The following is a 23,342-nucleotide window of genomic DNA, read 5'->3' on the forward strand; positions in this document are numbered from 1 at the left end:
TCCTTCTTTGGACACAGTCCAGCTTGTCAGACATCATTTCCTATTGCCTTGATTGGCCACACAACCTTGGTAACCCTTTGGAGGTGTTGCCTGGGTAAAAAGTATAGGTTTTTTGATGTCACATTTGGTCATTATTGACCACTAACATGAATCACAATAGTTACAAGGTTGTAAATTATCTCATCAATACTGAAGACAATGCAGCCGATAAATTTAGTTATTTTTAAATAAATAAAGGGTTGCGTTTAAAGCAAATAGTGAATTTAAATTAACTCTTGTTGCTGGTTTAATGTTTTTGTAATTTTAACTGTACATTTATAATCATCACCACATCTCTCTTCTTGGTAGTTGTTCTGACAATTGCTACTGACGAGTAGTATTTGCATTTGATCATATAAAGAGGGTAATGGAGGAATTGCTCTGCTTCCTCCAGATGAATGCTGTAAAAATGTGAAGGAGCTTTCCATTGTTTTCCTTCTGAGGCCATCAGTTGATGATCTATTATTGCTGTAAACCTTTTGCCAGTGCTCTGTATTCCCAACCAATCTGCCATGGGAGAACAGTTTACAAAATCACTCCCTGGAGCTAGAAACTGAGAGTCATTGGATCTCTATTATTTGCTTCAGTGATTTCTGGAACAAAGTGACCGTATGCTGTTCAAAACTACATGCATGATTATGCAGGTAGGCAGAAGTACCAGTACTTGCCTTGGTAAATAATGTTATTGCTAAATTAATGGCACCATTGAACATAAGGCTAACTCTAAGCTATACAGAGAGAAACAGGAAGGCGGGATAAGCTGATTAAAGGAGTCAATTTGTCCAGTTCCCGATGTACAGTTTACTGTTCCCCCATTTGTATAAAAATCTCTAAAGAACTCAAGTTGAAACCTTTGAAGGATCTGATGATGCCTGCAGGCCAATTCATGTTCTCACTACACCTGAGAACTACTATATACACCCATAAAGAGCATATTGGTGGCCCCAAGCAAAATGTTTCTTTTTCACTTCCTTATCTAGCTATACACAAGGGGGGTTAGATTTCCAAATCCCATGCATTCTCATTGCTGCCTGCCTCATAAACTAAACATTAGTAGACATAGTTGTAGAGACCCAATGCTTCTGACCCAAAATCAAACTGCATTATGCTCCTCATATACCGCTCCTACTTAATACTTTTGAAAGCACTAATGAACCGATTCTTTGTGACCTCATGGACCAGCCCATGCCAGAGCTACCTGTGCCCATTTAAAGAAAGTAAATGTTGCAAGCTTGAATAGCATTGAGTAGCCATGAAGATGCAAAACCAATCAGTGAGCCTGGAGACATCCACTGCTTGGGAGGTGTTAACTGGCACTTGATTTGTGTTGTTGAAAGTTTTCATGGCCGGAATCATTGGGTTGGTGTGAGTTTTCCCGCTGTATGGCACTTGATTGCTTGCTGTCTGGATTTCTCATATTTTTGAGTGTGTTCATTATTTACTGTCTTTATTCTGGTGGTTTTTTTATTACTGGTAACCATGGTTGTCAGAGTGGTCCAGAATTCTGTGTTCTCAAGTAATATTCTGTGTCCAGGTTGGTTCATCAAGTGTTTTGCTATAGCTGACTTCTCTGGTTGAATAAGCCCATACATTTCTTTAGGTCTGCTCGTATGCCCTTCCATAAACACCAGTATCACCTTCTGTTCATGTCCCAGCATTATTTCCAATTTTAACCTAACATTTGGCCTTCCCACTGTTTTTAATTATGTGTTGTCTTATTGATAATGTTGTTTCTTGTTGTCTATGTGTTTTTAATTGCTTGTATTGTTGTTATTATTGCTTGTATGTTGTGTTTTGGCTCGGCCTCATGTAAGCCGCACTGAATCCCTTGGGGAGATGGTAGCAGGGTACAAATAAATTATTATTATTATTATTACTATTATTATTATTACTATTATTTTTATTAGCCTACAGTGCCTTTCATATTCTTTGATTTGTGTTTGGGTGCTGCACTTGGTGGTTCCCATTAAACTTGTCTATATCTGCATGGTGTATGGTAGACTCCTGCAGTGGTTAGAGGATCCCTCTTATTCCTTGCTGAATGTAGCATTTATTGAAAATTTGTTTCTTTCTGTTTTCTTCTGCTTTTTTCTTATTTCCTTTATCACAATGCACTAATTGTGTGTTCACTTGGTCATCAGAAACAGTCTTGTTCATATAAAGTCCAAGGTGTAACAATAACACAACTTCTTGTCTTTGCCCCTTTTACTTGTTTCTTTGTCAGGGCTTAGATTAGATGAACCAGTGGTAGACACCTCAGTTTCTATAGTGCCAGCTGCTGCAATGGTTCTCAACCTGCTGTCTTTTTGGTTTTCAATATTTGGCTCTTTTTGCCATGAACTCAAAAATGTTCAGTTGTTTTGATAGACTTTTAGGCATTTTCTGGAGTCAGGTAGATGAAAGGAAACACTAACGGCCACTAACAGGGCTTTAAGTCTCAGAATAGCAGCTCAAAGCTGCTTTCATGCCTTCCTTTTATACCCCTTTTTAAGAAGCAAGACGGCAAACTTAAGGGAGAACCTTGAAATGGTGAAGAGCAAGAGAGCAGTGACATGACTACTTTAAGGCATTTTTAAACAATATTTCAAAAGTTCTTGGAGATAATTACAAATGAAGCAACATAATGAAATCTATAATTTTATTCAAATTCTACTAAAAAGGTGATTAAAAATCAGAGATACATCATTTTGAAACAACTCTTATACATGCATATATTTCCCTTTAAATTGCCATAGTAAGTGTATTACTAAACTGTACTCATCAAGATGCCCATTTAGGAGAAACACTCTCGAAATTCGGAGATTCTTGATCTAAAAATCAAGATCTGTGGCCCACAAATATTATTACAGTTTTTAGAAACTACATAAAAATACATTTAATCTGGTACCTAGTTATTAAAAATACTTGATAGTTTCATAGAAAGTAAACCTTTGGAGACAATAAACCTTGCTATAAACCTTTAAAGCAAGCACAAATTATGATAGCTGTTACATACCTGGAAACATCAAAAATTGTATTTAAATGTAAGCTTTTCTTATGGAGTTTAACCTGGGGAATCAGATTCTGGAGGAACTCGAATGTTTGCTTCTCATAGACTTAGCATGGGAATTTGGTTAATTAGTTAAAATTCATGAGTAACCCAGGTTTTTGTAACCTAAAACATTGGGGGAGGGGAGTGTTGAAGCTGTATAAAGATATTTCTGTGCTGAGTTAGAGAGCTGGGAATAAACACTGAGGCTAGACAAGCTACAATGCCTTCCCAAGTATATAAAATGGAAATTCTTCATTCTCCTGTCCCTCCACTAATATATAAAATAGATCTCAGAATGAACAAGTCCATCCGCCCTCTCTCCCTTCCCCTTCCTTCCCTCCCTCCTTCATTCTTTCATTCTCCTCCTTAGCCTTTCCCTTTTGTGCTTATCGCACAACCAAATACATCACACCATTGTAGTTTGGTTTTGCAGAAGTGATATTTATGGAAGACTTTGATCTGTTTTTTGATCCCATAGCATCTGAATAATACTAATGAGACTTGTTCTTGTGTCATTCTTGCATTCTTGAGTTTTAACAAGGCTGCACTCAGAGACTCACCAGGTAGTGAGTCCTAAAAAAGTTAATGAGTTTTACATCTGAGTAGACATGTTGGGGTTGCACTGAAAAGATGCCATGGAAGGACAGTGACAGATTCTGAAGAAGTAAGGCTTAAAGTTAATTAGCAATTTTCTCTCTTTCTTTTCTATAGCCCATATCTGATTTTATCATGAACAGTTTTTTTTAATCCTTTTTCTCCCCGTAGTGCAGCGGAGGAAGGAGAAAAAGCTTTGCCTCCTCACACCAGAGAAGAAGATACCTGCCCAAAGTAGTTCCGGCCGGAACTACTTTGGGGGCGGAGCTTGGAGGGTGATAGCCTCCCTCCAGCTCAGTCTTTTGCCTGACGACGAAGAGGATGGATGTGAAGAGCAGGCCTCATGAAGAAGGCCTGCATGGGCCCTGGAATTGGCATCTGCGGAAAGCAGATCAAACGCAAGTAGCTAAGGGCTTCCCTGGGGCAAGTAGGCCTTCGGCCTTTTGCTTCTGGTTGGACTTGACCTTACTGGCCCCATTTCTTCCAACCCCCTCCTTTTTCCCTATTTGGCTGGCCTTGGCTTTTCAGGCCCCATTTTTGGCGAGGATGCCCTCCCCACCCTCTCATTCTTTCCTATTTCATTTTCCCCCCCGTGGAATCAGGGGACGCGCGTGAACTGGGCACTGCTCGGCTGGCATTTGCCTCGGCCGTCTGCCTGTCTATACCTTAATGCTTAATGGTGGTTTAGACAAAAACAGCCCAATCCCAAGGGATTGGGCTGCATATTTACATCAGCTTTTACTTTCATTTTAAGTCTGTGTTTACCCATTAGATACTCTCATTGCTCTAGACAACAAGGTTTTTTGGGGGGGCCCATTGGCTCTCTGGGGCCTGATTGGCCTCCAGCGTACATTGGCTTACGTGGGTCTGTATAGGTAAAAATGCATGGAGGTCTGGTGATATGTGATATGCTTTGTTCGAGGCTAGAAGAAGGTCTGCCTCATGGCCGACGGCCATTTTAACTTGGCCTCGTGGCCAGCAGCCATTTTGTGAGCTGCAGATGGCCCAGTCTCTTTATGAAATGGTGGCCATCTTGGACTCTTAAACAATTTAGAGCCAGTTCACTAATTAACTATCTGCCAGTGAATGCTAGCTACAGAGCCTGCTACCTGGACAACAATTTTCACAGTTCAGTGTTATTTGTTAACACCAGGCTGGATTACAATGATAATATTAACATTGACAATAATAATATCAATAACAACAACAATAATAAAAATTAATATGGGCGTCATCCCTTACGATAAGGCCATTGTTAATCACAACTATGCATGTGTGTTCACTTATTACATCTTTGGATATGTGGCTGGGTTGTGTGTTTGTGTATAGATATATATGTCTATGTATATGAGTGGGTGTATATATATAGGTGTGCATACATCTATATTTAACAGATGAGAAAGGAGATTCCATCTGAACATGAGGAACTTCCTGACTGTGAGAACCGTTCAGCAGTGGAACTCTCTGCCCCGGAGTGTGGTAGAGGCTCCTTCTTTGGAAGCTTTTAAACAGAGGCTGGATGGCCATCTGTCAGGGGTGATTTGAATGCAATATTCCTGCTTCTTGGCAGAATGGGGTTGGACTGGATGGCCCATGAGGTCTCTTCCAACTCTTTGATTCTATGATTCTATGATAGCCATTCACTTATCCAGGACGGTGGCTCGGCTTGATGAAAGTCATTCTGCACGGTGATCGCTGTTGAACAGTGACTATGAGTTCAAGCCAGCCCGGGGCTGAATGAGCTTCCAGCCATAGTGTATAGCCTGCTGTTGACCTAAGAAGTACTCTATATTGGTCAAATAAGAAGTGGGCTATTATGCTATAAGATCCGCCCAATTATAGAGTTTTTCTAAGGCTCCATGGGTCCTCCAGTCCAACCCTGAAAAACAATAGGCTTTTCTTTCAAAATAACCTTCATAGCCTTATTTGATATTATGTTAATTCTTTCTATCACAGGACTAAAAGGTTAGCCCATCTATAAGATGACTATACAACAAAATAATGTAACCCAAATACAAAGAAAAATAGATCTTGTCAGACCAAACAGGTGCCCCCAGATGGACTTAGGACCGATAGGTCGCAGGTTTGGTCCAAAGTCAGGTTGAGGAGCTCCCTCTGTTAGCTCCAGCTCCTCATCCAAAAAAAAAAAAAAAAAAAACCTCCCACAAGGATTGTGAACATCAATCCACCTGGACATCCCTCGGACAACGTCCTAGCGGACGGCCGTTCTTTTACACCAGAAGCAATTGGAGTTTCTGGAATCGCTCCTGATATGTGTATGTATGTATGTAGATGGGCATGTGTATATATATGTGTATATATATATATATATATATATATATATATATATATATATATATATGTCTGGATATGTATATATAAATGGAAGGATTCAGGGTGAGGGATTCCACATTCCTTAAAATGAGTCCTGGGTCTACGGATGCTTTATTCTATTATTTGATGGTGAGGAGATTCCATCTGAACAGGGGGAAGAACTTCCCGACGTTGGAAGCTGTTCAACAGTGGAACTCTCTGCCCCAGAGTGTGGTGGAGGCTCCTTCTTTGGAAGTTTTTAAACACAGGCTGGATGGCCATCTGTCGGGGCGGATTTGTGTATAATATTCCTGCTTTTTGGCAGGGGATTGGACTGGATGGCACGAGGTCTCTTCCAACTCTTTCATTCTATGATTCTACGATTTTAATACTGATTTGTTGTTACAGGAAGTTACCAAAAAACAATATGGGAGGAACAAACGACGAGGGTCCAGCTAATAAAAGGCAGTTAAAAACATTCAGTCCCTCACGAGTTTGGTGCCTGACAACACAACATCTAAGGAATTATTCAGCAATTTGCTAGCCAACATCGAAGCGGGCTAAAACTATACCTTTAGCTAATTCCACGTATCAACGAGGCTCCTTTACCTGAATCACCCAATTTTCTTCTCTTCACCTTAGTGCCGGATGTTGATTGGGAGCCTAACCAAGACCGTGACCTATCACATCCTCCAGACGACCAGCGGCTGAGTTCAGAGCCTTCATCGGTACTGTCCGTACCCACAATGCATTGTCAGGCGGCCAACACAGGTCAGAAACAACCGATATCTCTAGGTGACTGACTGAGTTGCCATATTATATTGGCTTGCCTCCGCAACCAGAGTTGATATAGCTACGCCCAAAACACAGGAAGGGTGCTTCATTATGATACACTGCACACTTAAAAAGTCACCTATGGGTGGATGGTTTCATCACCCAGATGTTTGACGTAAAGACCAGCTCAGCTTTCATGGAAACAACATCGATCAACCAGTGGGTAGAGCCACATGACCAAGGCCATAATTGGAGGGTTTTGGCCCCCACATTCTGGGGGTCTCAATTAGATTAGAATATTAGATTTATCCAACCTATTCAAAGGGGACGCAGGTTGATGGCACTTACCAAGGCCACAAGCGATAATTCATATAACCATGATGGATCAGAGCTGAGACAATTGGTCAACCAATTAGTAATTATGCTAGAGTGATAATACACCATTATCTGACAAAAATCATTCCCTTTACATATCTTGGGATCAGTCATTAGGCATACTTCAGTTCCCTGGAGATGCTTCGCCCCGAGGAGACAGACTCTTTTCGCCAAAAAGGTTTTAAGGATCCCTTACTTTGTTGAGATTTGGTTAATAGACGTTTTTGGAAAATTACGATAGCCCTTTCAGACATAGCACAAGGTGAAGTTTATTCCAAGGACACATAGTCAGGTCACCGACTATGGTCAGGCCTGATGATGGGTATATGCTGAGCTACGTTTTGACACACGTCAGTAGGCAGGTTATCACTCTTAAAACAAGGATAATTCACAAAAAGGGCGATATAGGCCAACAATGTTAAAGGAAGTTGGCGGAATAGGTTTTTGGCGATTCACCTTCCCCATTCCAATTTTCCAGTCTCAGGTTTCGTGGTGCGCACAACGGATATCCTTTCAAAAGTGAGCTTAGGTTAGGGTACCCTGACCTAACTTGGATGCCATGTGGTTAATAAGGGGTGGCTCGAGATAACCGGTTATCCCGTGATTGCATTGTTAGATCATGTTTTTGACAATAATTAAGCTATAGACACTTTTGTCTAGCTATAAATTAATGTAAACTATCCAAATTGGGGCTGCGGGTTCGGAGTCCCTCTCCTGATAACTTTAACTTACACCTGCTATTAGTGGGCCCAACTAATATGTTCCATTTTCGGTTAGTCAGTCCGTGGTCCACTGGGTGGGCCCCAGAGTAGAACGAGATTCCCCTTTTTCTGTAGCCGGGTTTTTTCGGCCATGATACAAAATAAACAACACTGAAATAACTGATAAAGCTATTGTCAAGGATCATCCTATGCTTTGTAAAGCTCGGGCGGGGCTCTTGGGTTCCTCTGGCACATGTCTCGCCAACTGGCAATAGACGCTAACATCCACATCCTGGGATGATTAGGCAATCCTTAAAGGACAGTATTTACGATTAGGTTGATAGGCTGGTGATTGACACAGCCAACAAAAGAGTCGAAACTATATACCAAGAGTCCATGGGAGAGCTGCCGGACAAATGTCAACAAGTGTGACGGATGTCAGATTGAGATTAGCGTTAATTGGAGAGGTCGACTATTTAGCAAACATGGGCATGCTCTTGAAGCTGGTGTGCCGCTCAACTCATTATGAAGTTTTTACATATTTATTGATTTAACCTGGCTCTCCAAGTTATCAAAGGCCTTAGCGGTAACCCGTTTGGTCACGATTAATATTGCTAAAAGTTAGCAATAGCTCCACCCGACCATCTCGTGATCGGGATATAAGTTCATTTTTCAATGGGCCTCTCAGAGGAGGATAAGGCGACTATATTTACGTGATTTATGTTGACAAGGCCTTACGGTTCTTTTGAGCACCATTACTTTCGTCTATTACCACATTAAAACCACTAGTTACTAAACCCAATGCTAGATTCTCCAATTCCTTACCCAAGCATGCTAAACACCTATTTTTGAGAGACACCATGAGGATTATGAGGTGGCTCAACTTAAGATGGGGAGAGTGCTTTATACAGTCACTAATTTTACAGTCATTTCGGCATGGCGCCAGACATCAGATGGCCTGAGTGAGGCCAGGCCGAGTCTCACATTCAATGGTTTACCCATTGGGGTAACGTTATTTCTGTTCCCTGAGGCCATTATATCAGGAGGCTGCCTGGATGATACAGGACTGGGTTAGGGGGCAGAGGGGTACGACGCCCCCTCCCCCCCTTTTTGTTTTATCTGTTATTTGTTTTACAGCCCCAGTCGTTGACAAATTGATGACTGACCCGACGGAACACAGGGTCATGGGAGACACACCAGGTCTCGGAAGCGGTATCTTGTGCCAAGCACGGGAGATTGGCCTCACCAGTACCAACAGTGGAGTACTGATATGGTCGTCGGGGACATTGGATCCCACAGTTGTCTTGTGCTAAGCACGGGAGTGCGGTCTCACCAGTACCAACAGCGGAGTACTGATATGGTTGTTGGGGACATCGGATCCCACAAGTTGTCTTGTGCCAGCATGTGAGTTCGGCCTCACCAGTACCAACGGTGGAGTACTGATAAGGTGTTGGGGACATTGGATCCCACAGCTGGTTGGAGAAAAGGTTTCTCCTAGTGCAATTTCACTGTTTGAAGAAAATATTTTCCTTGTAATATTGGTGACAACTTTGTATTGTACAGAACTGGGGTAACCCCCAGCCTGTGTCGCACTAGCATTATCATACACGATGACACGCCACGTTACATAATACAATATTGAGTTATGGTTTAGTCGGTGACAACGTCGATACAGTCATTCTTATAAATTGAGGTCACCACATTTGACAACTGTCAGCATACACAATGAGGTGTTGATATTAGCTCATGCACGCTTACCTGGGCAGCTTTATTACAGATTAGGCTAGCAGTTGGTTAAGAGCTGTTTTAAGGGGTGGGGGGATGGAGCTAAGTAGACACTTGCCCTCATCCTGTGGCGGAAAAACAGCTAGAATGAAATACATTTGGTGTTCACCCGAAGCATCCCCTTTTGGGAAAAAGCCATTAACGTAATACATCACCGGTTGTTACTCTAACCGAGGTGACTACTGGATAAATGGCTTTCAAATGGGGAGGGTCTTACCTCAACATCCTTGAGGAAGATTCCTCCAACATTGGCTAAAAGGTTACCCTGGGTTTATGTCACACGGGAACCGGGTGCTTCGCCCTATTTAGCCGAGGGGTAGGCCGGGAAGGGACACTACCTCGGCTTTAGACAATACACGTTCACGCTAGTCTGATTATGATATTCAGTTATTGAGTTAATTAGGTAACAATTAATAAAGTTGCCCAGTTTTAAACCCATAACTGTTGTGTTGTGTCTTCATTTGGTGGGTTGGCAGGCAATCCTTTTTCTCCCCGTAGTGCAGCGGAGGAAGGAGAAAAAGCTTTGCCTCCTCACACCAGAGAAGAAGATACCTGCCCAAAGTAGTTCCGGCCGGAACTACTTTGGGGGCGGAGCTTGGAGGGTGATAGCCTCCCTCCAGCTCAGTCTTTTGCCTGACGGCAACCCACCTCACCCGCCCATTAACAGTATAATAGTTGGTTGCCTTAGAGGGGCCGGGTAGGAATTTTGTCCCCTCCTATGTTCTAGGAGGGTTTTTTCGCCTACCCTATACTGTTACTAGGGGGCAGATTGGGTTTTGGTGGTCATAAATAGGTTTAGCGGAAAAACAGCTAGAATGAAATACATTTGGTGTTCACCCGAAGCATCCCCTTTTGGGAAAAAGCCATTAACGTAATACATCACCGGTTGTTACTCTAACCGAGGTGACTACTGGATAAATGGCTTTCAAATGGGGAGGGTCTTACCTCAACATCCTTGAGGAAGATTCCTCCAACATTGGCTAAAAGGTTACCCTGGGTTTATGTCACACGGGAACCGGGTGCTTCGCCCTATTTAGCCGAGGGGTAGGCCGGGAAGGGACACTACCTCGGCTTTAGACAATACACGTTCACGCTAGTCTGATTATGATATTCAGTTATTGAGTTAATTAGGTAACAATTAATAAAGTTGCCCAGTTTTAAACCCATAACTGTTGTGTTGTGTCTTCATTTGGTGGGTTGGCAGGCAATGAGTATTCTTACTATGATATTATGTACAGATGAATGGGAAAACTGAAAATACTAGAACATCTTTTGGCATGAACCTGATGAAGTCTTGCTGGTAATATGGAAAAGAAGGAGAAATAACATTCAGTGTTTTTCCTCATTTTTTTTTTAAAAAAACAAGATTGCAGAGGAAGAGAAAACCAAGTTGAGGGCTGGAAGGTTTTGTTCTCTTTGCTTGAGATGCTAAATCGAGCAAGAGGAATGCAGTTCTCTGACCATGCCTTTCCATTTCCTCCCTCCATGATGGCAGATATCAAACCACAAAATATGGCTGCTATTTACCGGTGATCAGAGAAGGCAGTAGGAGACAATTCAGACATGAAAGAAGCCGGTTTTAGTTGGGTGGAATTAGAAATGTGACTGTGTTCTCTAAGGATTTCCAGTTCTCTGGCCCTGGTCCTAAGTCTCCAGTTTTTGTGGGTAATTTCCAGGCAGGAGAAAAGGATGCAAATTCTCCAGCTTTGGTCAGCTCAGCTCCAAGTAAAAAGAAAGGGCTGTGTTAAAATCTTTAACTTACTTAGTAGAGCAGTTATTATTATCGTTGCTGCTGCTGCTGTTTCTGCTTGCCTTGAAATGATTTTCAGCTTATGGAGATTCAAAAGTGAGCCTATCAAGGCATTACCTGGGACTGAGAGTGAGTGAATTTTTCAAGGTCACCCAATGGGTTTCCATGGCAAATTGGGGAATTAGACTCTGATCTCTAGAGTTATGATCCTTAACCACAACACCATGTTGCAGTACAATATTTTAACAAATAAATTAAGCCTTACAAATTGAAGCAAAGTCGAGCAGTATCTTGTTTAAATGTGTTAATTGATTTGGTGACTCCCCAGTGTGTGTGTGTGTGTGCGTGCACACGCTCAAATGAAAAGTAGATTTTCTAATGTGTTCTTGAATGTGAGCAACTATGCTTGGTATTTAATATATAACAATTAATGACATCATGAAGGAACCATCCCTAGGTCTCAATTTTTTGCCTCAAATCTCAGGGCCTGGGATAATCTTGAAGTGGCAACCTTAGTGTACTCACAGGTGGATTGTGCCTTGCTTTTCTTTCCAAGACCCTCCCCCCCTTCAGTGAACACAAGCAGCAATGGCTTTTTGTGAGAAAAGGTTTCAGAGGGATGTCTGAGAGAATAGTCCTTGCAGGCCAGTAGCCAGGATTCCGATTCGGAGGGGGGGGGGGCTGAGTTTGTTTGGGGGGGGGGCTGAGTCTGAGTGAAAGAGGGTCTACCCTAGCAAACCTTTTGTATCGTTACACCAATAACCCCATGCATATGGGATATATTGAGTATAGTGATCAGATCATGATATGAATAAACATAGCAGTTTAAATAATGCACCAGTAAGGCTTTTCGCAAACCACCATGAGAATTTCGGGGGGGGGGGGGAGGCTGAATCCCCTCAAGCCCCCCCCCCCCCGGCTACATGCCTGAGTCCGTGTGATCTGTTCAAAATGACACCTACATGCACATAAACCACACTGACAGTATGCTACCCTTAGTCTCCATATTACCCCAACACAGTCCTTCTGTACAGTAAGACCCCCGTATCCATGGGGGAATATGTTCCCAGACTTTATGTGGATTTGTTTTATTAAGGAGGAAACTTCTAGAAATTCACAGGTTCTGGACTAATGTACAAATGGAGCTCCCATCTTATAGTTCCTCATAGTTGCCATACATCAGAGTTGATGTGATGTCACATAAAAGCAACCAGCTTTTCTTTATCTTTTCAGTCTTAGTTGTTTTGTGCCTTCACGTCATTTCTGGCCAATGGTGACCCCGAAGAGATCCTGTTATAGGCTTTTTTTTTTTTTGCAAGATTTGTCCAGAAGAGATTTGCTATTGTCTTCCTCCAAGGCAGAGAGTGTGACTTGCCCAAGATCACCCAGGGGTTTCAATGACTAAACAGATATTCAAACCCTTGTCTCTGGAGTTGTAATCTAATGCTTAAACCACTACACCATGCTGGGTCATACATTCCTATTTTTGCATGGCTGAAAACTCTTTTCTAACTGACACAAAATTAGCTAAACCTTAGGGATGAAAGCTGGTTCCAAAATCATATACTCTCAGTTTTCCCTTCTCTAATATCTAAAGGGTAGGACACTGTTCTGTAATAGAGTGAGGGTGTAGAGCAGGGGTCCTCAAACTAAGGCCCGGGGGCCGGATACGGCCCTCCAAGGTCATTTACCTGGCCCTCGCTCAGGGTCAAACTAAGTCTGAAACAACTTGACAGCGCACAACAACAACAATAATCCTATTGTATCAGCCAAAAGCAGGCCCACACTTCCCATTGAAATACTAATAAGTTTATATTTGTTAAAATTGTTCTTCATTTTAATTATTGTATTGTTCTTAAGTGTTTTTTGCACTACAAATAAAATATGTGCAGTGTGCATATGGATTCATTCATTTTTTTTTTCAAATTATAATCCGGCCCTCCAACAGTTTGAGGGACTGTCACCTGGCCCTCTGTTTAAAAAGTTTGAGGACCCCTGGTGTAGAGGATAAGATTATCATTTTTGTTGCATATTAAGATGGATGATGGATTTTTAAAAATTTAGGCTGAAATGACGCTTATGTTTATGAAGTTCAATGTACAAGCAGCATGGGAACTGCTGAGGATGGATTCTGCATGCTTTGAAATGCTGACAGAATGCTTTGCCAAATTGCACAGACTGTGTGGAGGGGCATCACACTTCTCACATATGTGCAAACTCTGGAGAAGCCTGGCTATTTATAGCATTTCACCTTGGGGGCGGTTGTGGCGTCTTCTTGGCTTAGTGCTTCAGAGAGAGGGTCTCCTGGGGACTCCCTTCTGCATTTTGTTCCATCAAAAACCAGAGATATGTAAATATCAAAAGAGAAAATGATTTAACTCTAACTATCTGCAGAAGGAAATAATGAAATACGGTAGGTATTACATGGAAGGCTGTGAAGAGAATCTTTGTTAATTTATCATAAAGTCATTCTTCATCACGTCTGCATGGGTCCAATTTTGCATTGGGGTTTTATTTTCTTCCACCCATACTGACTGCACCCCTAAAAAATCTGTCTTGGAGAATCTTATAATTTTCTAGAGCAAAGTTTGAAGGGGTGAGAGATTAATCATGAAGAACTAGTTCTACAAAAAAATGACAGGACAAGGCACATTGGTGTCCTGTCCCCATCAAATGGGAGAAAGGGCAGCAACATGTGTTGTCCCATCACTTTTTCTTCCATCATATGGGGAAAAGGGGAGGAAAGTGTGGGGGGCTCCATCTTGTGACACTTTGCCTCCATTTCAAGAGGAATGTGGGAAAGACCTGATGAACATTGTCCGATGACGCTTGGCACGCCATCATCAGACGATACTCAGCTTTCCTCATCCTGGCCCTGTCAAAAACTGCAAAAATGGGGTTGAAAACTCCCTGTGTGAAAAGGTCCCAACTTACAATCTACTGTGTTTAAAAGAATGCATTTGCTATAAAAATGTCAAAATTGATAGTATATTTAAGGCCAAAAAGTTGACCAACTTCAGAAATATATTACATTAAATCAGAAGTATTAAAGAAAACATTGGGTGAAGAAGGGTAGACACAGAACTGGATTTAAATCTATCTTCAGCCATGATGGTCACTGGTTGACTAAGATTCTGCCACTGTCTCTCATCTTAACAACCTCACAAGGCTGTTTTGAGGGTATGAAATAAGGGAAACGCTCCATGTGTCATTCTGAAGTTATTCCAGGAAGGATAGATCAAAAATATAACTGTTCATATTTAAGCAATAGTTGGGCAAAACTTTCCAAAAATAACTGTTAGAAGAAACAGGAATTGAAAACTTGGAAGTACTTGCTTTCCCCATAAAACAACTTCATTCCTTCAAGTCTGATGTTGCAGAAAGACCATAACTATCACAATGAATGTAAAAACTACTCCAGTTTCATTGTGCCAGCTGTTGATGACCTTATACAAGATGAATGAAGTAGAGCATTCTAATGAATTATGAAAGGTCAGCAATAATGCAATAAATTATGTATTTGCATCTGGTCCACCGTATCTGTACAGGAATATTTTAAAGATTCACAAACTTTTTAATTTTCTGAGTGGGGGTGGGGTGGGTGTAGATAAATAGATATATAGAGATAGAGCATCCTACTGTTGATTACCAAAACAACAATGTGCATTCTAGAAAATGCATCTTTCTCATTGAGACCATGATGATTTTTATAACTTCCATTTTTCAGATGAAGGACTTATAGTCTTCACCTTTTCCCATGATGATCCTGTCAAGAACAACCAATTCATCCATCAGTCAAAACCAGTAGTTGACACAGAAACACCACAACAACTTTCCTTGAAGTTTCCAGAATGTACCATTTGCCCTACTTATTACTCAGCAAGTAATGTATTAATGAAGATCATTCAATAAAAAAGCCATGTTGGATCAGATCAAAGTGTGCTCTAGTGTGATATTCTCTTTCCACAATGGTCAACCAGATGTTTCAGGATAGCCTGGATTTCTTTATAAAATGCATCATTTCCATATTTTGCCCTAAAATAGCATTTAGAGCAGTAATATCATGCTTTCCTTGAAGATTCATAATTTCATTACTGCTGGTAGAACCTCTATGAAGCAAAACTTAACTATTCCATAGGTTCTGGCCCAGTTTACCTGTCTGAACACATCTCTTCCTATTAATCATCTAGGTGTTTAAGATCATCTGGCGAGGCCCTACTCTCGGTCCTGCCTTTTTTGCAGATCCGATTGGTGGGAATGAGAGGCAGGGCCTTCTCAATGGTGGCCCCCTGGCTATGGAACGCTCTCCCTAGGGACATTACATTGGCCCCCTCCCTCCTAACATTTTGAAAGAAAACCTGGCTATTTGAGCAGGCATTTGCAGATGCAGTATAACGGATTAATTGAGACTCATGGAATGACAGGATGGAAAATGATTTTAATGATGAGATGCTGAGAATTGTATTTTATGTTTTTAATTGTTAATTTGTTTATTGTTTTTATATGTTTATAATATATATATATATATATATATATATATATATCTGTATTTTATCTTGTGGGGCATTGATTGCCAAATATAAGCCACCTCGAGTCGCCTCCAGGCTGAGAAGGGCGGTATACAAATATAGTAAATAAATAAAGAAATAAATAATAATTATTAGTGGTGTGCAAATCTTCATTTATATGAGGGGAGCACCCACTCAAGAATTAAACTCACCCAATCATTTTTTGTTTGACTTCTGTAATGCTCAGAAGTCAGTTTCATTTTCAGTGCAAGCAAGGTGAAGCCAAAAAGGCTGCCATTCCTCTTTATATTAAGAAGAGATAGGCTGGCTGAGAAAGAGCTGGGAAAGAGCTGGGAAAGAGACTGAGAGAGCACAGAATTCCAGGAAATGTAGTTTGGGAAGGTAAGGGGCAGAGAATTCAAGAGGCCCTGCCATAAACTACATTTCCTAGAATTCTGCTCATATCAGAAAGCCCCAATTAGGATTGTGGAGAGATTCGTCCCTCCTAGCAGTAGCCAGAGTTCTAATAAATTGTTGAATCTGCAAAGAGGAGTACTGACTGATACTTCAATACTAGTAAGGAAATCTGAGCTGGACTGGGAAGAAATCCCTAATTTGAAGTTCCATCAGTTAAAGACATGTGATGGGATAGCTGTTGTGGATTTTTTTGGTCTAAAGTTGTTGTTTTTTTTTTTAAAAAAAAATAATAATCCCCAAACTGGTACATGTTTGAATATTTCTGAAACTTGGAGGGGATGCTTCCATGTTATCTGGTGTTATTGTATAAAAAATTCAAGGAGATAGACCTTGTAGTCTACCAACCTACAAAGTTCATAACTCGATAAATTAATCAAATTTGTATAAAGTTCAACAAATTGCAAATAAATAAATAATCAATTTAAATACATTTAAAAGAGAGAAAGAAAGTAAAAACCCCTGACAAGAACAGAATACACACTATAAAGAGATGCAAACTAAATTTGATGACCTAAAAATGAAATTAAAGAGGAGATAGGACGAGTAAATAAAGATATGTCCCAAATGAAGGAGGAAATTAAGGAATTGAAAGCAGAAGACAAGAAAAAAGAAACATTGTAGAAAAAATTGCAGGAGAAAATTAATACGTTGGACAGTCAAAAGGAGAAATTAGAAAAAAAATCAAGAATTCATGCAACTTAAGGAGTTGAAATATCAACTCAGGTTTAGAAATATACAGGAAAATCCCAGCAAAAATACAAGACAAATTATATTGGAAATCTTGTCGTGCTCTATGAAAAGTTCAATAGAAATTCTAGAATAAGAGTTAAATCAAATCTATCAAATATCTACTAATTATTCAAGGAAAAATAAAATACCAAGGGACATAATAGTGCAATTTGTGAGGAAAAAAACAAGAGAAGAAATTTTTACAAACAAACAGAAAAACTCCCCTGCAATATAATGGAAAAAGAGTTGTGGTACTTAAAGAATTCCCACAAACTATACTAATGAAAAGAAGACAAAATTACTTTTTAACTGATGAATTAAAGAAAAGAAACATTCGATTTACATGGGGAAAAACCGAAGGTATCATGACAACACTTAGAGACCAGAAATACTGACTAACATCAATAGAATAAGCTAAGGCATTCTATGAGAAGCTACAGAAAGATTCCGACATAGAAAGCACTCCGAAGAACCCTACAGGATCCGATCACAAGCCAGAACCAAGAGCATCACCAAAGAAGTTGTCCTCCACCCTGAGGAAAGGGAAGAATATTAAAAAAGCCAGATTCAACACTCCAGAAGATGACATTTCCAGAACAGATAATGACGATGGCGAGATGGATATTCCAGAAGAATTAAGAGATGACCCCGGCTTGGACATTGACAATGGCAAAAATGACATATGAGCGACAAATAAAACTTCTTTCCTTAAATGTGATGTCAGGATTATTAAAAGTATGCATGTATGTTTTTCAATGTGTTTCAATATGTTTAACAATTGTGTTCATATGTATTCAAAATGGATTCAGTTATATTCAATTGTATGCTAGAATTGTTGTTGCTAGAGGCAGAGAGAGTAAAGACCTTGACAGAGGTTAGATAACAAATTTTCCTGCCTGGGAAGAAAAAGGGAGGATCCAGCCAGAGTGAAATGAGATAAGCAGATGTTCTTGAAACTATTGTGTGCTGTGCTTTGCAGTGTTCACGATGTAGCCCACTTGGAAGTAGACCTGTCTTGAGATGTGCTAAGTAAACTTTGTTATTTTTGGAACTGAAAACTGCAGTGTGTGCTGTTTTGCATCTGTGTGATCTGGTAGCCTCAATTCCGCTGCGCATAGCCCCCAGGGTCTCACTCTGACATGTGAATGGTCTTAATTCTCCAAATAAAAGAAAAAAATAAATTAAAATGCGAGAATTATGACATTATAGCTTTGCAGGAGACCCACATAACACACAAACATACGGCCCATTTAATAAATAAGAAAATTGGTAATGCATTTTACTCCTCCTTTGAGAAGAAAAAAAGAGGAGTAGTGTTATATATCAAAGAAAATATAATGGCAGAATTAAAATTGAAGGATCAGGAAGGCAGATATGTGATGGCTACAATAACTTTGGGAAATCAAATTTTTTTGATCTGTAATATATTTGCTCCCAATGGGCCCAATTAGAAGTTTGTTGAGAAAATTTGGACAAATTGGATTTTGACAAATTTATTCTCTTGGGAGACTTTAATAGAGTACTCAATAAACAATTAGACAAAACAAAAATTCCAAAGAAAGGTCTTAAAGAAGAAGTGAGTACCCTGCCCAAAATGTTTTTGGATTTAAAGAAGGATTTCGATTTAGAGGATGCTTGGAGATGTAAAAATATGACAAAGAGACAATACATTTTATTCCCACAGGCATAAATCATGGTCACGAATTGATATGGTCTGGGCTACAAAAAAAATCTAATTATGAACATTTGGGATTTTAACATCTTATCAAGAGATATTTCAGACCATTCCCCTTTGGAAGTCATTCTCAATCAGAAAACCCCCCAGGGGAGATGGAGAATGAATGATAATTTCAGAAAAAAAGAAGATAATCTTACAAAGTATAAAAATTTGATTAAAAATTATATCGAAACACCGATACCCCAGATATAAACCACAATACAGTTTAGGATGCCTAAAAAGCGGTAATGAGAGGCTATTTAATTCAACATAATGCGAGGAAGAATAAAAATAAATAGAAAACTTTAAATGAAATCAAAAATAGCTTAAAATTAAAAGAGAATGAGCTGAAGAAAAATCCTGATAATAAAACTATAGTGAAAGAAATCCAAATTCTGCATCAGGAAAAAAATCGTATACAAATAGATAAAAAAGCCAAACAATTGAAATTTCTAAAACAACAGCATTTTGAAAATGCAAGCAGATCAGGCAAGTGGCCAGTAAGACAGGTTAGAAAAAAAAGAAACAATCACAGCAAATATTAAAAATTGTAAAGAATAACAAGGTGGTAACAACAGACAGAGAAATATTAGAAGAATATAAAATATGTTTTGAGCAGCTATATTCAAAGGATAAAATCTCAAAAGAGGACATCTCTAAATATATTGGTAGTTTTATCAGATGCCCAAAGGGAAAAACATAATAGAGAAAAAAATGGAGGACGAGATAGAGAACGCAATTAAAAATATGGATGCAAACAAAGCCCCTGGGTCAGATGGTTACACTGCGGGTTATTACAAATCTTTTAAAATGAACTCATGCCAATCCTAAAAAAAGTGATGAATGGAGCACTTCAAAATCAGGGAATCCTGGAGACATGGAGATTGAATGAAATAATAGTCATCCATAAAGAGCAAACAGATAAAACAGATATACGAAATTACAGACCCATCTCGCTCCTGAATACAGACTATAAAATATTTACAAATGTCCTAGCAGCAAGATTTAAAGAATTCCTCAGTGACTGGATAGGTGAAGAGCAAGTAGGATTCCTCCCCAAAAGAAACTTAAAAGATAATATAAGAACAGTAATTGACATGATAGAATATTTCGAAGCAAACTCCCAGAAAGAGGTTGCCTTCCTCGCATTTGATGCAGAGAAGGCATTTGATAATCTTAATTGGGACTTTAAAAAAAATTAATGAGGGAAATGGATTTAGGCTTTCAATTTACCAACACAATTGAGGCAATTTACACAATCAGAAGGCTAAGATCCAAATAAATGGGCAAACTTCGGAGGAATTTGAAATTGGTAAAGATTCAAGCCAAGGATGCCCTCTTTCACCTTTAATCTTTATCATGTCTTTAGAAATTCTATTTAAAAGTATAAAATAAAATAAGATCAAAGGAGTTAAAATTGGAAAACAGGAATTCAAAGCAAGTGCCTTCGCAGATGATATAATTGGCATTATTGAAAACCCATGTGAGAACATAAATGAATGGTTGTCAAAAATTGAAGAATTTGATAAATTGGTCGGATTCAGACTAAATAAGCATAAAACAATAATTCTAACTAAGAATATGAGGAAGGATAAACAAGAAGAATTAAAAGATATTACCGGTCTCCAGATTGCCACTAAAATTAAATATCTAGGAATTTGGATCTCTGCAAAAAATGGACAGTTATTGTCTAACAATTATGAAAAGATTTGAAATACAGAAAGACCTTGAAAAATGGAAATATCCGAATTTATCTCTATTAGGCAGAATATCTTTAGTAAAAACGAATGTTCTCCCGAAGTTACTATACCTGTTTCAAAACCTCCCTATAATTTGTAACATTAAAAAAAATAAAAGAATAGACAAGTGACTTATTAAAATTTATGTGAAAAGGAAAAAAAAGCCTAGAATAAAATATTCAGTACAGACAGACAAAAAAAAAAAAACCAAAACAAAACAAGATGAGGTTTTGGCTTTCCTGACTAAAGTTATACTATGAGGCCTGTGCTCTGACTTGGCTGAAAGATTGGATTACATTAAAAAGAGAAAACTTACTTACATTAGAGGGACACGATCTACAAGTTGGTTGGCATGCATATATTTGGTATGAAAGAGAGTAAAAGTAAAAAAATTGGGAATAATTTTGTGCACTCATCACTTCTAAGAATATGGAATAAAAACACCGCTATGGCTATCCTCAATGGAAGCCAAACAAAGAAGACTTTTAGGTTGGTCAAAATGGCCAACCGATAAAGATCTCTTAGGAAAAGATTTTTCAACATTAAAATCACATGAAGAAGTAAAACAAAACTTTCCAATATTACATGGTTACACTATCTATAAATTAAATAACACTACAATCAGGATAAAAAACTAGGTTTTCATAACAAGGAAGAATTCTGGGACAAAATTCTGAAAACGGAAAAAAAGTATAACAAAAATATATGACAAACTGTTGGAGTTTTCAACAGAGGGAGAGATAATAAAAGATTGTATGTTGAAATGGGCAGAAAATCTTAGAAGATCGATATCAATGGTTGAATGGGAAACAATGTGGAATAAAAAAACTCAACTACACATATGCAACTGATATAAAAGAAAATTGCCTGAAAATGTTTCACCGGTGGTATATTACACCGATAAAATTAAACCACATGTATAAAAACACATCCAAATATTGTTGGAAATGTAATAATCATGAAGGGAGCTTCTACCATCTTTGGTGGACTTGTAGGGAAACCCAGAAATATTGGAGATGGATTCATGATTAATGCCAACAAATTTTAAAAAAGAAATTCCCCCCAAAAAACGGAATATTACCTATTAGGAATAACAGATGGGGATATAAAACTAGGTCCGAATGATGATATTTTGTTTATGTATATGACAACAGACGCTAGATTAAATTATGCAAAGCTTTGCAAGCAGAAGGAAATACCGAAGAAGGACCAATGGATAAAAAAGTTAAATGAAATTAAAGACATGGACATACTAACTTTCTTATTGAAGAGGAATACAGGAAATCCGGTTAAACAAACTGGGTACAGGTGGCAGAATATATAGAAAAGAGAAGCAAAGAAACTTAGCTGTGAATAATATATCAATATAGGTTACAAGAGTGGATAATCAAGAAAAAATTAGGAAGATCACATAGACAATAAAGTTGAACCCAAGTAGGATTAGAAGGAGGTCAAAAGATTTTATTTTCCCTGCGTGGTCACTGCAATTTACACATATATGGTAATATCCGGCGCTCGCGCCGGCAGCAACGGAAAGTTCACGAGACTAAAATATCAGTTGGAGCAGCCCCTCCCGCCCCCCTCTCCTCTATAAATAGCCCTCCTGAGAGGCTGCGGTCAGTTCTTTAAATCCGCGCTAAAAAGGCAGCATCAAGGAAAGCGAGGAGACTTTCATAATGACTACAACTTCTTTCAAAAAGTGTGTTTCATGTCCGAATAAATATCCTGACAATGATGCACACACACAGTGTCTTGTCTGCTTGGGAGAGGAACATCTCTCCCAAGCTTGTGATGTTTGCAGAGCCTTTACGCCACAAACAAGAAAAAATAGAGAATTGCGTTTAAAGGCGGCGCTTTATGAGCAGGCTCTGCTCCCTCCGATGGAGGATACAACGGATAAGGCAGATCCTATCCTTAAGAAAAAGAAAGTAATAAAATTACATAAGATTAAAGCCAGCAAGCCCTCTGAAAGAGGTGAAGTGGCTCAAAATTCTCAAACAAAGAAGCCTCAAAACCCCTCTAAGGAGGGAGAGATGGCCATGCTTAGCCAACAGCCGAATAAAATGGCGACCGTGACGCACAGTGAAGAGAAAAATGAAGGGGCGACCCTTCAATTACCTTCTGAAGCATGTCCAAAGCTCCTAACACCTTCGGGTGCTTCGGCATCGGCACCAGCTTTGGCTCAAGGCCCCAGCGATACCGTGGCTTCGGTATCGGAAGCCCTCTCTTCACCAGCCAGGAGGCTGCAGACGCCTCCTCGACGCGCTCGGGACCGAGCACCATCGCGCAGTGTAGCGAAAAGCGGAGGACGCCGGCGTCGAAGCCACTCGGCGCCGAGAGAAGCAAGCTCCTCCTCTGACTCCTCCTCTGGCTCCTCCCCTTTAAGGAAGCAAAGCAAGAGAGGGAGGACTCAGGAAGGCCCAGGAAGTAACTCCCATTCATCCAGAGGGATGGATGGGCACTGTCAGCCTTCGTCCTCTGCTGTGAACCAAGGCAGCCAAGGCTGGAAGGATAGTATTAATAGTAGCCAATGCCAACCAATACCTCCATTTATGCCTTATGGAGGTTTTAACCAAGGGGGTCAATCACAGCCTCTTCTTCCCTTTATGAGTCAAGGAGGCATGATTCAGGGAAATCAGTGCCAGCCCTCCCAAATGTTTATACAAGGAGGGCAGTTTCAACCCCCACCTCCCTTTATGACTCAAGGAGGTTTTTGGCAGATGGCGCCTAATGGACAAATGTTTTATTGTGGGGCACCTATGCTCACGCATTGGCCCTCATCAAATACCAATGTGACTGCTGTGTCCTCT

Source organism: Anolis sagrei, chromosome 2 (genome assembly GCF_037176765.1).
Source record: "Anolis sagrei isolate rAnoSag1 chromosome 2, rAnoSag1.mat, whole genome shotgun sequence".
Lineage (NCBI taxonomy): Eukaryota > Metazoa > Chordata > Lepidosauria > Squamata > Dactyloidae > Anolis > Anolis sagrei.